This window comes from Asterias amurensis, chromosome 10 (genome assembly GCF_032118995.1).
Source record: "Asterias amurensis chromosome 10, ASM3211899v1".
In the NCBI taxonomy this organism is placed as follows: domain Eukaryota; kingdom Metazoa; phylum Echinodermata; class Asteroidea; order Forcipulatida; family Asteriidae; genus Asterias; species Asterias amurensis.
In genome coordinates, this window is record NC_092657.1 from 3667801 (window position 1) to 3681873 (window position 14073).

General features: G+C 38.5%; 1 protein-coding gene across 1 annotated transcript in view; it reads left to right on the forward strand.

Annotated features, from left to right (window-relative positions):
- The window catches only part of LOC139942571 (uncharacterized), a 36369-nt gene that overhangs the window by 3064 nt on the left and 19232 nt on the right, over window positions 1-14073 (forward strand). The gene's annotated exons all lie outside the window — the stretch shown is intronic.

Genomic DNA, 14073 nt, shown 5'->3' on the forward strand with positions numbered 1-14073 from the left:
CTTACGTGTCGTTCGGCAAGCGTTTGTGAAAGCCTCGAAGGTTTGATCACCCAAAGACGCGGGGTCCTGCCCGTCTACTGTCCGGACGAGTACACCGCACGTTGCTGCCGTAGCCCACGGCACCGCAAAGTACACGGCGAAACACACAGCCAAAGCAATGGGGTTCATAACCATGTAACCGTTTGTAGTAACCATGATGCTTAAACTCGTAAGTCAACCCTGCGGTGCCCAAAATCAAAAAGTGGGTTATTTGAGGCGCTCTCTGTCGCTGCAAAACCAACTTCTTGGTGTCGTCGATATGTTGCACTGATTGAGTATGTAGCTTTATTGCGTTCGACCATGAAGTTATTAGCTCCATGATTCCACTCAATAAAATTACCTTGTTGTTGAATTTATTTCCAATTATCAGTTTGTTAAAGGCGCAGTCGCCATATCATGTTGACTCTATAAACCGGCTCTTTTTCAGAGCCAGCACTACTCACAAGCTTTCAGACAAAAAAAACAATAATTGTTTGTACACACACAATCCTTGATAGTATCTTTAAGTACGACAACCTCATATTAATTACTTGTTGTCCTCCAACCCTTGCTCTACGATCATCCAAGCTGATCGATGAAACTTGAGGACACTGCGTACGAGGTTGACATTGTTTCATATACTTCCCTCTCTACATTTAAAGTCAATATTGCCAAGGCATATTTGAATATAATTTGTTCAGTAAAGACTGTCGGCCTTTTCTGTCGTATACACTGTGTGCAACAGTAATATAGAAACGATGATTATCATTCGACGAAATGGGTATCAGACTAATTCCTCCCCAGACCTCTAATGTTGGCCATTGGGGGTAAGAAACAAGTTCCCAAAATTCAAAAACAAAGCAAACAAACAAACAAACAGGCAAATATTCCGAATCCTTCTGGTGGCCAATAGGGGGAGGTAATATACAAACAAAAGCAAACAAAACAGCAAAGTGTCTGAGGCCTATGGGCAGCCATTGGGGGACAGTCATACGTAAACAAAAGCAAATAAACAAAGCAGAGGAACAAAACAGGTATAAAGTATTGCCATTGACTTTACCCAAGCGTATCTAAGATATCAAGTTTTATTTGGGTGTTAATTTTTTTCTCTAAACACAAAATTATGATCGTTTCCGCCGACCGCTTAGGGCGTCTAACTGGGCAACAACAGTAGCTCAACAGTTTCCATTTTTAATTAAGCGTTGTTGTTGTTTGTAAGTTGGTTTGTTCCTATTTGTTCGTCCTCTGTTTGTCCGTTTTTCTTGCCTCTGTCAATCCATAGACGACCGCCATGCATAATGTTCATTTTCTTTGACTGCATAAACCTTACTGCTACTCTACTGTTTGCTATTACAATTGTATACGCCTTTCTTAATAGTCATGCATGACGTCACCATTCTAATAAACCCAAAACGAGGCCATCAGCGCAGCCACTGGGTGCGTTCGTTTAGCTTCCCTGGGTCGACCCCGGTGTGTGGCAGATTTTTTTCCCAGTACGAACCCACGTTCGTCCTGGAAAAAAACCCGCCACACACCGGGGTCGACTCAGGGAAGCTAAACGAACGCACCCACTGTAACTAGGATCGAGTGGTTGGTACTGGTGGTGGCGAGACGGGCGCCGATGGTATGGCCTCATTTTTGGGTTAGAATGCATAATGGTGACAGTATGGAAATAATTGTGAATTGAATTGAAAGTACATTCACGGTTCACTTGTCAATGACAGCGCTAATGACGATGAAACAATTAACCTATTAGCCATATAACGACAATCATTTTGTAAACCGAAAATATAGTTTTCTTTCATCATGATTAAAGACACTGGACCTTATTGGAAATTACTCAAAATAGTTGTTAGCCAAAAGAACTTACATTGTATTGAGCAAAGGAGAGGCTTTGATAGTAAAAAAAAAAAAAGAAAAAAAAAAAAAAAAAAAAAACATCGTGAGAAACGGCTTTCCTGTAGTTCTTGTTGAGATAGAGGTAAATTCTCACTCAAATAATAAAATACTTCAGCTGAAGCCTTTTAAGCACACAAAGTTGTGCAACACGGATTATTCTTCTTGTAACTTCGGTGACCAATTGAGCCATACTTCTGTTGGGATACACCAAGTAAAAATACTGGTCTTTGACGGATTTAACCAAACGTGTCCGGTGCCCTTAAAGGTTCTATGTAATTTTTGTAGGACAAAAAACACAATATCCACAGATTTACACTAAACTTACACAGTTTGAAGATAATGATAGTAGAAAGCTTCCCTGAAAATATTACGTGCTGAGGTGATGTAGTTTTGGGGAAATTAGTAAAACAATGCCATGAAAATAATTTTCATCTCATGAGACGAAAATTATTTTAATCATTTTACAAACGTATTTTCATGACATTGTTTTACTCGTTTCTCAAAAACTACAGCACCTCAGTAAGTAACATTTGAAGGGAAGCTTTCCACTATCATTATCTTCAAACCCTGTAAGTTTAATGTAAATCTATATGGACATTTTGAAAAAGGTACCCAAAATCCTTTAACTGCCAAACACTAATGACTATAGCAATTAATCAGTGTGGGCAGGCCGCAGCAATACTTACATGATTAAAATGAATAATTCAGCTCGTGCCAACACAACGCTCATTTTGTAAACACAAAAATTAATCTTCTTTCATCGTGATGATACCGCCAAATACTAATGACTTGGCGTTTAAAGGCACTGGACACCTTTGGTAATAATGTCAAAGACCAGTATTCTCACGTGGTGTATCCAAACTGCATAAGTCAACAAACCTGTGAAAATTTGGGCTCAATCAGTTAATATCGAAGTTGCGAGAAAATGATGAAAGAAAAAACACCCTTGTTGGAGGAATTTGTGTGCTTTCAGATAGGAATAAAAGACTTGTAGCTAGAAAGTCTTGTGTTATTTATGAGGGAGTCGTTTGCCACTATGTTTTATAACATCAACAGCTCTCCAATGCTCGTTACCAAGTCAGTTTTTAAGTTGTTTTAAGTAATTACCAAACGTGTACCTTCCCTTTAAAGACACTGAACACGATTAGTAATTGTCAAAGACCAGTATTCTCACGTGGTGTATCCCAATTGCATAAGACAACTAACCTGTGAAAATTTGGGCTCAATCGGTTATCGAGTTTGCATTCATCTTTGTATGCTTTTAGATGTATAATAAAAGGCTTCAGCTGAGAAGTATTTTATTTGAGTGAGAAATTACCTTTCTCATAAACTACGTTACTTCAGAGTGAGCCGTTCCTCACAATGTTTTATGCTATAAACAGCTCTCCATTGCTCAATACCAAGTAAGATTTTATGCTAACAATTATTTTGAGTAATAACCAATAGTATCCAGTGCCTTTAATCGGTATAAACATTTTGATGCCGGGTAAAAGGCTTTAAAAACTATTAAAATAATCCTTTGTTAAAAGTCATCACCATTAAAAAATACCTTTACCCATTTCCGAGAAGCACTAATTGTTCCCAGGGGAATTATGATATCCAACTCCCTGTTATTCAAAGTCACTTTACTGTCAAATTTCATGCCTGGAATTACATGGTAGGCATGACCTATGTTGCCCCGGGCCAAATTTCATAGCGCTGCTTAGCGGCCGATTTTGTGCTTACTGTGCAATTTCTATTTCATAGCGCTGCTAACCGTAAGCACACGAAAAGGCATGCTAACCTTCCGGTGCGTATACCGCACGAAAATGACGTCACAATGAAAATATACGGTAAACACGCAATATGGCCGCCCAATTTTTCTGCTAACCTGTGGAATACGCTAAGGCTTAAGCAATTTTTTTTCTGCTACAGTAAGCACGCAAATTTGCTTACCGTTAAGCAGCGCTATGAAATTGGGCCCTGGTCTTGGCCATGGTGCCTCTTAAGTAGTTTTCCACAGCTTCAAGACTTCGCAATGGAAATGAAATGGAAATGGCCTTGCCCTTTCAACCAAGATGAAAGGCCAGATGTCATATAATTTTACTGATCACGAAAAAAGACGAAAGCTATAGGTAAATTACAAGCTTTTGTAACAATATGTGGGAAAATTACTCCTTTAAATGCATGGCTAATAGTTTATGTGCATTGTTATAGGCATAACATGCGACGGGCCATTGTTTGACCGTTTAAAATCTAACATATTAATATATTTTTCAAACGTTGATGTTGTTTGTAGTTGCTGTGCACCTCTGAAAAAACAGTGTTTCACTTAGAGGTCTCCCCAGGGTAAATAAGGAATAAATACAAATATATTTTTGAAATTTTAACCACGATTCCATCAATTTTAATTCTGCAAGGTTGTAAGGTTTTTAAACACTACACTCTAAAAGTACCCGGGTCAAAATTTACCCGGATTTGGGTCCCAGCGGGCCAGACCCATTTCTGGGTTGGTTTGACCCGGAATCCGTGTCAATGTGACCCGGACACCGTGTCATTGTAACCAGAAATTTGGTTTAAAGTGGGGATTTTGACTCGGATTCCGGGACACGTTGACACAGATTCCGGGTCAAACTGACCCATAAATGGGTCTGGCCCCCTGGAACCCAAATCCGGGTTAATTGGTGAGGCATTTCACTTTTGTGCTGAGATTTACAAATTCTATGCTCGTGAAGCTTCTATGTGTAAAATAAATGACATCTCACTTCTTCATTCAGAGTGAGTAGGGTTTCATGTAAAAGCCAAATACTTGATCTACAAAAGGTATCACAGTCATATTATTAAGGGCACTGCGTACGAGGTTGACATTGTTTCATATACTTCCCTCTCTACATTTTAAGTCAATATTGCCACGGCATATTTGAATATAATTTGTTCAGTAAAGACTGTCGACCTTCTGTCGTATACACTGTGTGCAACAGTAATATAGAAATGATGATTATCATTCGACGAAATGGGTATCAGACTAAATCCTCCCCATACCTCTAATGTTGGCCATTGGGGGAAAAAACACATTCCAAAAATTCAAAAACAAAGCAAACAAACAAACAAACAAACAAACAAACAAACAAACAAACAAACAAACAAACAAACAAACAAACAAACAGGCAAATAGTCTGAGGCCTCCTGGTGGCCAATAGGGGAGGTAATATACCATCAAAAGCAAACAAACAGACAAGCAAAGTGTCTGAGGCCTATGGGCAGCCATTGGGGGAAATACGTAAACAAAAGCAAACAAACAGACAAGCAAAGTGTCTGGGGCCTATGGGCAGCCATTGGGGGAAATACGTAAACAAAAGCAAACAAACAGACAAGCAAAGTGTCTGGGGCCTATGGGCAGCCATTGGGGGAAATACGTAAACAAAAGCAAACAAACAGACAAGCAAAGTGTCTGAGGCCTATGGGCAGCCATTGGGGGAAATACGTAAACAAAAGCAAACAAACAGACAAGCAAAGTGTCTGGGGCCTATGGGCAGCCATTGGGGAAATACGTAAACAAAAGCAAATAAACAAAGCAAAGGAACAAAACAGGTATACAGTATTGCCATTGACTTTACCCAAGCGTATCTAAGATATCAAGTTTTATTTGGGTGTTAATTTTTTTCTCTAAACACAAAATTATGATCGTTTCCGCCGACCGCTTAGGGCGTCTAACTGGGCAACAACAGTAGCTCAACAGTTTCCATTTTTAGTTAATTAAGCGTTGTTGTTGTTTGTAAGTTGGTTTGTTCCTATTTGTTCGTCCTCTGTTTGTCCGTTTTTCTTGCCTCTGTCAATCCATAGACGACCGCCATGCATAATGTTCATTTTCTTTGACTGCATAAACCTTACTGCTACTCTACTGTTTGCTATTACAATTGTATACGCCTTTCTTAATAGTCATGCATGACGTCACCATTCTAATAAACCCAAAACGAGGCCATCAGCGCAGCCACTGGGTGCGTTCGTTTAGCTTCCCTGGGTCGACCCCGGTGTGTGGCAGATTTTTTTCCCAGTACGAACCCACGTTCGTCCTGGAAAAAAAAACCCGCCACACACCGGGGTCGACCCAGGGAAGCTAAACGAACGCACCCACTGTAACTAGGATCGAGTGGCTGGTACTGGTGGTGGCGAGACGGGCGCCGATGGTATGGCCTCATTTTGGGGTTAGAATGCATAATGGTGACAGTATGGAAATAATTGTGAATTGAATTGAAAGTACATTCACGGTTCACTTGTCAATGACAGCGCTAATGACGATGAAACAATTAACCTATTAGCCATATAACGACAATCATTTTGTAAACCGAAAATATAGTTTTCTTTCATCATGATTAAAGACACTGGACCTTATTGGAAATTACTCAAAATAGTTGTTAGCCAAAAGAACTTACATTGTATTGAGCAAAGGAGAGGCTTTGATAGTAAAAAAAAAAAAAAAAAAAAAAAAAACATCGTGAGAAACGGCTTTCCTGTAGTTCTTGTTGAGATAGAGGTAATTTCTCACTCAAATAATAAAATACTTCAGCTGAAGCCTTTTAAGCGCACAAAGTTGTGCAACACGGATGTTTCTTCTTGCAACTTCGGTGACCAATTGAGCCATACTTCTGTTGGGATACACCAAGTAAGAATACTGGTCTTTGACGGATTTAACCAAACGTGTCCGGTGCCTTTAAAGGGTCTATGTAACTTTTGTAAGACAAAAAACACAATATCCACAGATTTATACTAAACTTACACAGTTTGAAGATAATGATAGTAGAAAGCTTCCCTGAAAATATTACGTGCTGAGGTGATGTAGTTTTTGGGAAATTAGTAAAACAATGCCATGAAAATAATTTTCATGTCATAAGACGAAAATTATTTTACTCATTTTACAAACGTATTTTCATGACATTGTTTTACTAATTTCCCAAAAACTACAGCACCTCAGTAAGTAATATTTGAAGGGAAGCTTTCCACTATCATTATCTTCAAACCCTGTAAGTTTAATGTAAATCTATGGACATTTTGAAAAAGGTACCCAAAATCCTTTAACTGCCAAACACTAATGACTATAGCAATTAATCAGTGTGGACAGACCGCAGCAATACTTTAATGATTAAAATGAATAATTCAGTTCTTGCCAAAACGACGCTCATTTTGTAAACACAAAAATTAATCTTCTGTCATCATGATGATACCACCAAACACTAATGACTTGACGTTTAAAGGCACTGGACACCTTTGGTAATAATGTCAAAGACCAGTATTCTCACGTGGTGTATCCAAACTGCATAAGTCAACAAACCTGTGAAAATTTGGGCTCAATCAGTTAATATCGAAGTTGCGAGAAAATGATGAAAGAAAAAACACCCTTGTTGGAGGAATTTGTGTGCTTTCAGATAGGAATAAAAGACTTGTAGCTAGAAAGTCTTGTGTTATTTTTGAGGGAGTCGTTTGCCACTATGTTTTATAACATCAACAGCTCTCCAATGCTCGTTACCAAGTCAGTTTTTAAGTTGTTTTAAGTAATTACCAAACGTGTACCTTCCCTTTAAAGACACTGAACACGATAAGTAATTGTCAAAGACCAGTATTCTCACGTGGTGTATCCCAATTGCATAAGACAACTAACCTGTGAAAATTTGGGCTCAATCGGTTATCGAGTTTGCATTCATCTTTGTATGCTTTTAGATGTATAATAAAAGGCTTCAGCTGAGAAGTATTTTATTTGAGTGAGAAATTACCTTTCTCATAAACTACGTTACTTCAGAGTGAGCCGTTCCTCACAATGTTTTATGCTATAAACAGCTCTCCATTGCTCAATACCAAGTAAGATTTTATGCTAACAATTATTTTGAGTAATAACCAATAGTATCCAGTGCCTTTAATCGGTATAAACATTTTGATGCCGGGTAAAAGGCTTTAAAAACTATTAAAATAATCCTTTGTTAAAAGTCATCACCATTAAAAAATACCTTTACCTATTTCCGAGAAGCACTAATTGTTCCCTGGGGAATTATGATATCCAACTCCCTGTTATTCAAAGTCACTTTACTGTCAAATTTCATGCCTGGAATTACATGGTAGGCATGACCTATGTTGCCCCGGGCCAAATTTCATAGCGCTGCTTAGCGGCCGATTTTGTGCTTACTGTGCAATTTCTATTTCATAGCGCTGCTAACCGTAAGCACACGAAAAGGCATGCTAACCTTCCGGTGCTTACTGCACGAAAATGACGTCACAATGAAAATATACGGTAAACACGCAATATGGCAGCCCAATTTTTCTGCTAACCTGTGGAATACGCTAAGGCTTAAGCAATTTTTTTTCTGCTACAGTAAGCACGCAAATTTGCTTACCGTTAAGCAGCGCTATGAAATTGGGCCCTGGTCTTGGCCATGGTGCCTCTTAAGTAGTTTTCCACAGCTTCAAGACTTCGCAATGGAAATGAAATGGAAATGGCCTTGCCCTTTCAACCAAGATGAAAGGCCAGATGTCATATAATTTTACTGATCACGAAAAAAGACGAAAGCTATAGGTAAATTACAAGCTTTTGTAACAATATGTGGGAAAATTACTCCTTTAAATGCATGGCTAATAGTTTATGTGCATTGTTATAGGCATAACATGCGACGGGCCATTGTTTGACCGTTTAAAATCTAACATATTAATATATTTTTCAAACGTTGATGTTGTTTGTAGTTGCTGTGCACCTCTGAAAAAACAGTGTTTCACTTAGAGGTCTCCCCAGGGTAAATAAGGAATAAATACAAATATATTTTGAAATTTTAACCACGATTCTATCAATTTTAATTCTGCAAGGTTGTAAGGTTTTTAAACACTACACTCTAAAAGTACCCGGGTCAAAATTTACCCGGATTTGGGTCCCAGCGGGCCAGACCCATTTCTGGGTTGGTTTGACCCGGAATCCGTGTCAATGTGACCCGGACACCGTGTCATTGTAACCAGAAATTTGGTTCAAAGCGGGGATTTTGACTCGGATTCCGGGACACGTTGACACAGATTCCGGGTCAAACTGACCCATAAATGGGTCTTGCCCCCTGGGACCCAAATCCGGGTTAATTGGTGAGGCACTTCACTTTTGTGCTGAGATTTACAAATTCTATGCTTGTGAAGCTTCTATGTGTAAAATAAATGACATCTCACTTCTTCATTCAGAGTGAGTAGGGTTTCATGTAAAAGCCAAATACTTGATCTACAAAAGGTATCACAGTCATATTATTAAGGGCACTGCGTACGAGGTTGACATTGTTTCATATACTTCCCTCTCTACATTTTAAGTCAATATTGCCAAGGCATATTTGAATATAATTTGTTCAGTAAAGACTGTCGACCTTCTGTCGTATACACTGTGTGCAACAGTAATATAGAAATGATGATTATCATTCGACGAAATGGGTATCAGACTAATTCCTCCCCATACCTCTAATGTTGGCCATGGGGGAAAGAAACACATTCCAAAAATTCAAAAACAAAGCAAACAAACAAACAAACAAACAAACAAACAAACAAACAGGCAAATAGTCTGAGGCCTCCTGGTGGCCAATAGGTGGAGGTAATATACAAACAAAAGCAAACAAACAGACAAGCAAAGTGTCTGGGGCCTATGGGCAGCCATTGGGGAAATACGTAAACAAAAGCAAATAAACAAAGCAAAGGAACAAAACAGGTATACAGTATTGCCATTGACTTTACCCAAGCGTATCTAAGATATCAAGTTTTATTTGGGTGTTATTTTTTTTCTCTAAACACAAAAAATTGATCGTTTCCGCCGACCGCTTAGGGCGTCTAACTGGGCAACAACAGTAGCTCAACAGTTTCCATTTTTAGTTAATTAAGCGTTGTTGTTGTTGTTTGTAAGTTGGTTTGTTCCTATTTGTTCGTCCTCTGTTTGTCCGTTTTTCTTGCCTCTGTCAATCCATAGACGACCGCCATGCATAATGTTCATTTTCTTTGACTGCATAAACCTTACTGCTACTCTACTGTTTGCTATTACAATTGTATACGCCTTTCTTAATATTCATGCATGACGTCACCATTCTAATAAACCCAAAACGAGGCCATCAGCGCAGCCACTGGGTGCGTTCGTTTAGCTTCCCTGGGTCGACCCCGGTGTGTGGCAGATTTTTTTCCAAGTACGAACCCACGTTCGTCCTGGAAAAAAAAACCGCCACACACCGGGGTCGACCCAGGGAAGCTAAACGAACGCACCCACTGTAACTAGGATCGAGTGGCTGGTACTGGTGGTGGCGAGACGGGCGCCGATGGTATGGCCTCATTTTTGGGTTAGAATGCATAATGGTGACAGTATGGAAATAATGTTGAATTGAAAGTACATTCACGGTTCACTTGTCAATGACAGCGCTAATGACGATGAAACAACTAACCTATTAGCCATATAACGACAATCATTTTGTAAACCGAGAGGCTTTGAAAGTAAAAACTATTGATCTGAACTGAAAGTACATTCACGGTTCACTTGGAAAATGACAGCGCTAATGACGATGAAACAATTAACCTATTAGCCATATAACGACAATCATTTTGTAAACCGAAAATATAGTTTTCTTTCATCATGATTAAAGACACTGGACCTTCATGGAAATTACTCAAAATAGTTGTTAGCCAAAAGAACTTACATTGTATTGAGCAAAGGAGAGGCTTTGATAGTAAAAACCAAAAAAACAAAAACAAAACATCGTGAGAAACGGCTTTCCTGTAGTTCTTGTTGAGATAGAGGTAAATTCTCACTCAAATAATAAAATACTTCAGCTGAAGCCTTTTATTATTTTAAAGGGAGTCGATTGCCACAATGTTTTATAATATCAACAGCTCTCCAATGCTCGTTACCAAGTCAGTTTTTAAGTTGTTTTAAGAAATTACCAAACGTGTACCTTCCCTTTAAAGACACTGAACACTATTAGTAATTGTCAAAGACCAGTATTCTCACGTGGTGTATCCCAATTGCATAAGACAACTAACCTGTGAAAATTTGGGCTCAATCTGTTATCGAATTTGCGATCATCTTTGTATGCGTTTAATATAATAACAATAATAATAATAGATGCTTTTAGATGTATAATAAAAGGCTTTAGCCGAGAAGTATTTTATTTGAGTGAGAAATTACCTTTCTCAAAAACTACGTTACTTCAGATTGAGCCGCTCCTCACAATGTTTTATGCCATAAACAGCTCTCCATTGCTCAATACCAAGTAAGCTTTTATGCTAACAATTATTTTGAGGAATAACCAATAGTATCCAGTGCCTTTAATCGGTATAAACATGTTGATGCCGGGTAAAAGGCTTTAAAAACTATTAAAATAATCCTTTGTTAAAAGTCATCACCATTAAAAAATACCTGTACCCATTTCCGAGAAGCACTAATTGTTCCCTGGGGAATTATGATATCCAACTCCCTGTTATTCAAAGTCACTTTACTGTCAAATTTCATGCCTGGAATTACATGGTAGGCATGACCTATGTTGCCCCGGGCCAAATGTCATAGCGCTGCTTAGCGGCCGATTTTGTGCTTACTGTGCAATTTCTATTTCATAGCACTGCTAACTGCAAGCACACGAAAAGGCATGCTAACCTTCCGGTGCTTACTGCACGAAAATGACGTCACAATGAAAATATACGGTAAACACGCAATATGGCCGCCCAAATTTTCTGCTAACCTGTGGAATACGGTAAGGCTTAAGCAATTTTTTTTCTGCTACAGTAAGCACGCAAATTTGCTTACCGTTAAGCAGCGCTATGAAATTGGGCCCTGGTCTTTGCCATGGTGCCTCTTAAGTAGTTTTCCACAGCTTCAAGACTTCGCAATGGAAATGAAATGGAAATGGCCCTGCCCTTTCAACAAAGATGAAATGATAATTTTACTAATTACGAAAAAGACGAAAGCTATAGGTAAATTACAAGGTTTTGTATAACAATATATGTGAGAAAATTACTCCTTTAAATGCATGGCTAATAGTTTATGTGCATTGTTATAGGCATAAAATGCGACGGGCCATTGTTTGACCGTTTAAAGTCTAACATATTAATATATTCAAATGTTGATGTTGTTTGTAGTTGCTGGGCACCCAGTGTTTCACTAAGAAGTTTCCCCAGGGTAAATAAGGAATAAATACAAATGTATTTTGAACACTAAGCATCTTATATAATAGATGGTAAACTTTCCCGAGTCCTATAAAAAAAATATCACAGGCATATTATTTTTTTTTTCACAAGACCCGGGTAAGTACTGAGTATACAGTGCTAACACACATCGGTGTATGGGTCAAAACCAAAAATTAATACTAAGCATCTTTTCGGCAACCACGTGTTAAGCTGAACTAACGGTGAGGCATTTCGTTTTTGTGCTGAGATTTGCAAATTATATGCCTTTGAAGCTTCTACATGTAAAATAAATGACAAACATCTTCATTCAGAGTGAGTAGGGATATTATAATAATAATAATAATAAGACTTGTAATGCGCACGCATCCACCCTGCTGGGTGTTCAAGGCGCAGTAAAAACCAACAACAAACAAAACAAAACAAAACAAAACAAAGAAAAACAGACACAACAAAAATAGTCCTTGAAGAGATTTGAATGTTGTGGTACAAAGACAAGATCTAAGATTAAGTGGTAGAGAGTTCCAAATGCGTGGCGCAGCTGAAGAAAAAGACCTGTCTCCCCATAATTCATGTAATAGCCAAACACTTGATCTACAAAAGGTATCGAAGCCCTTTTATTAAGGGCACTTGACACTATCGGTATACATTCAAAGAAACTAACTGTTAGCATACAAACTTACTTGGTAGCGAGCAATGGAGAGCTGTTGATAGTATAAAACATTGTTAGAAACGACTCCCTCTGAAGTAACGTAGTTTCTGAGGAAGGGGGTAATTTCTCTTTCAAATATTAAACAGACTTCAGGCCTGAAAGGCAGTGGACACTATTGGTAATTGTCAAAGACTAGCCTTCACAGTTGGTGTATCTCAACATATGCATAAAATAACAAACCTGTGAACATTTGAGCTCAATCGGTCATCAAAGTGGCGAGATAACAATGAAAGAAGAAAACACCCTTGTCACACGAAGTTGTGTGCGTTTAGATGGTTGATTTCGAGACCTCAAGTTCTAAACTTTAGGTCTCGAAATCAAATTCGTGGAAAATTACTTCTTTTTCAAAAACTATGGCACTTCAGAGGGAGCCGTTTCTCACAATGTTTTATACAATCAACCTCTCCCCATTACACGTCACCATGAAAGGTTTTATGCCAATAATTATTTTGAGTAATTACCAATAGTGTCAACTGCCTTGAAGCCTGTTATTAGGCTTTTGAAAGGACCAATTAAAGACACTGGACACTATTGGTAATTGTCAAAGACCAGTCGTCTCATTTGGTGTATCTCAACATATTATGCATAAACAAACAAACCTGTGAAAATTTGGGCTCAATTGGTCGTCGAAGTTGCGAGATAATAATGAAAGATAAAACACCCCTGTCACACGAAGTTATCGCTTTCACATGGTTGATTTTGAGACCTCAAATTCTAAATCTGAGGTCTCGAAATCAAATTCGTGGAAATTTACTTCTTTCTGGAAAACTATGTCACTTCAGAGGAAGACGTTTCTCACAATGTTTTATACTATCAACCTCTCCCTATTACTTGTTACCAAGTAAGGTTTTATGCTAATAATTATTTTGAGTAGTTACCAATAATAGTGTCCACAGCCTTAAAGTTCAAATTTTCACAGACTTTTTATTTTAAGCATAATGTTGAGACACACCAAGTGAGAACTGGGCCCAATTTGAATGAGGTGCTCAAGCAAAAGATACTGCTTAAAACTCGAGTTATGAGCAGGAAACCGATCACAAATTGCACATGTGACAAGGAATTTTGGCTGGCACCCTTATTCTGGTATAAGCATAATTTAGTTTTGCTTAGCTTATTTTTGTGCTTGTGCTGCTCTATGAAATTTGGCATTGGTCTTTGACAATAACCAAAGCTGTAAAGGCCTTTAAGAAACACACACACATTCTTGTAAAAGAAGACGAACGGTCCCAAACCAATCGATATGTTGTTTGTGTTGAGGTGTGCCGTTGTCAGAGCGCCCTGTTGCAGTGTCGTTAATCTCA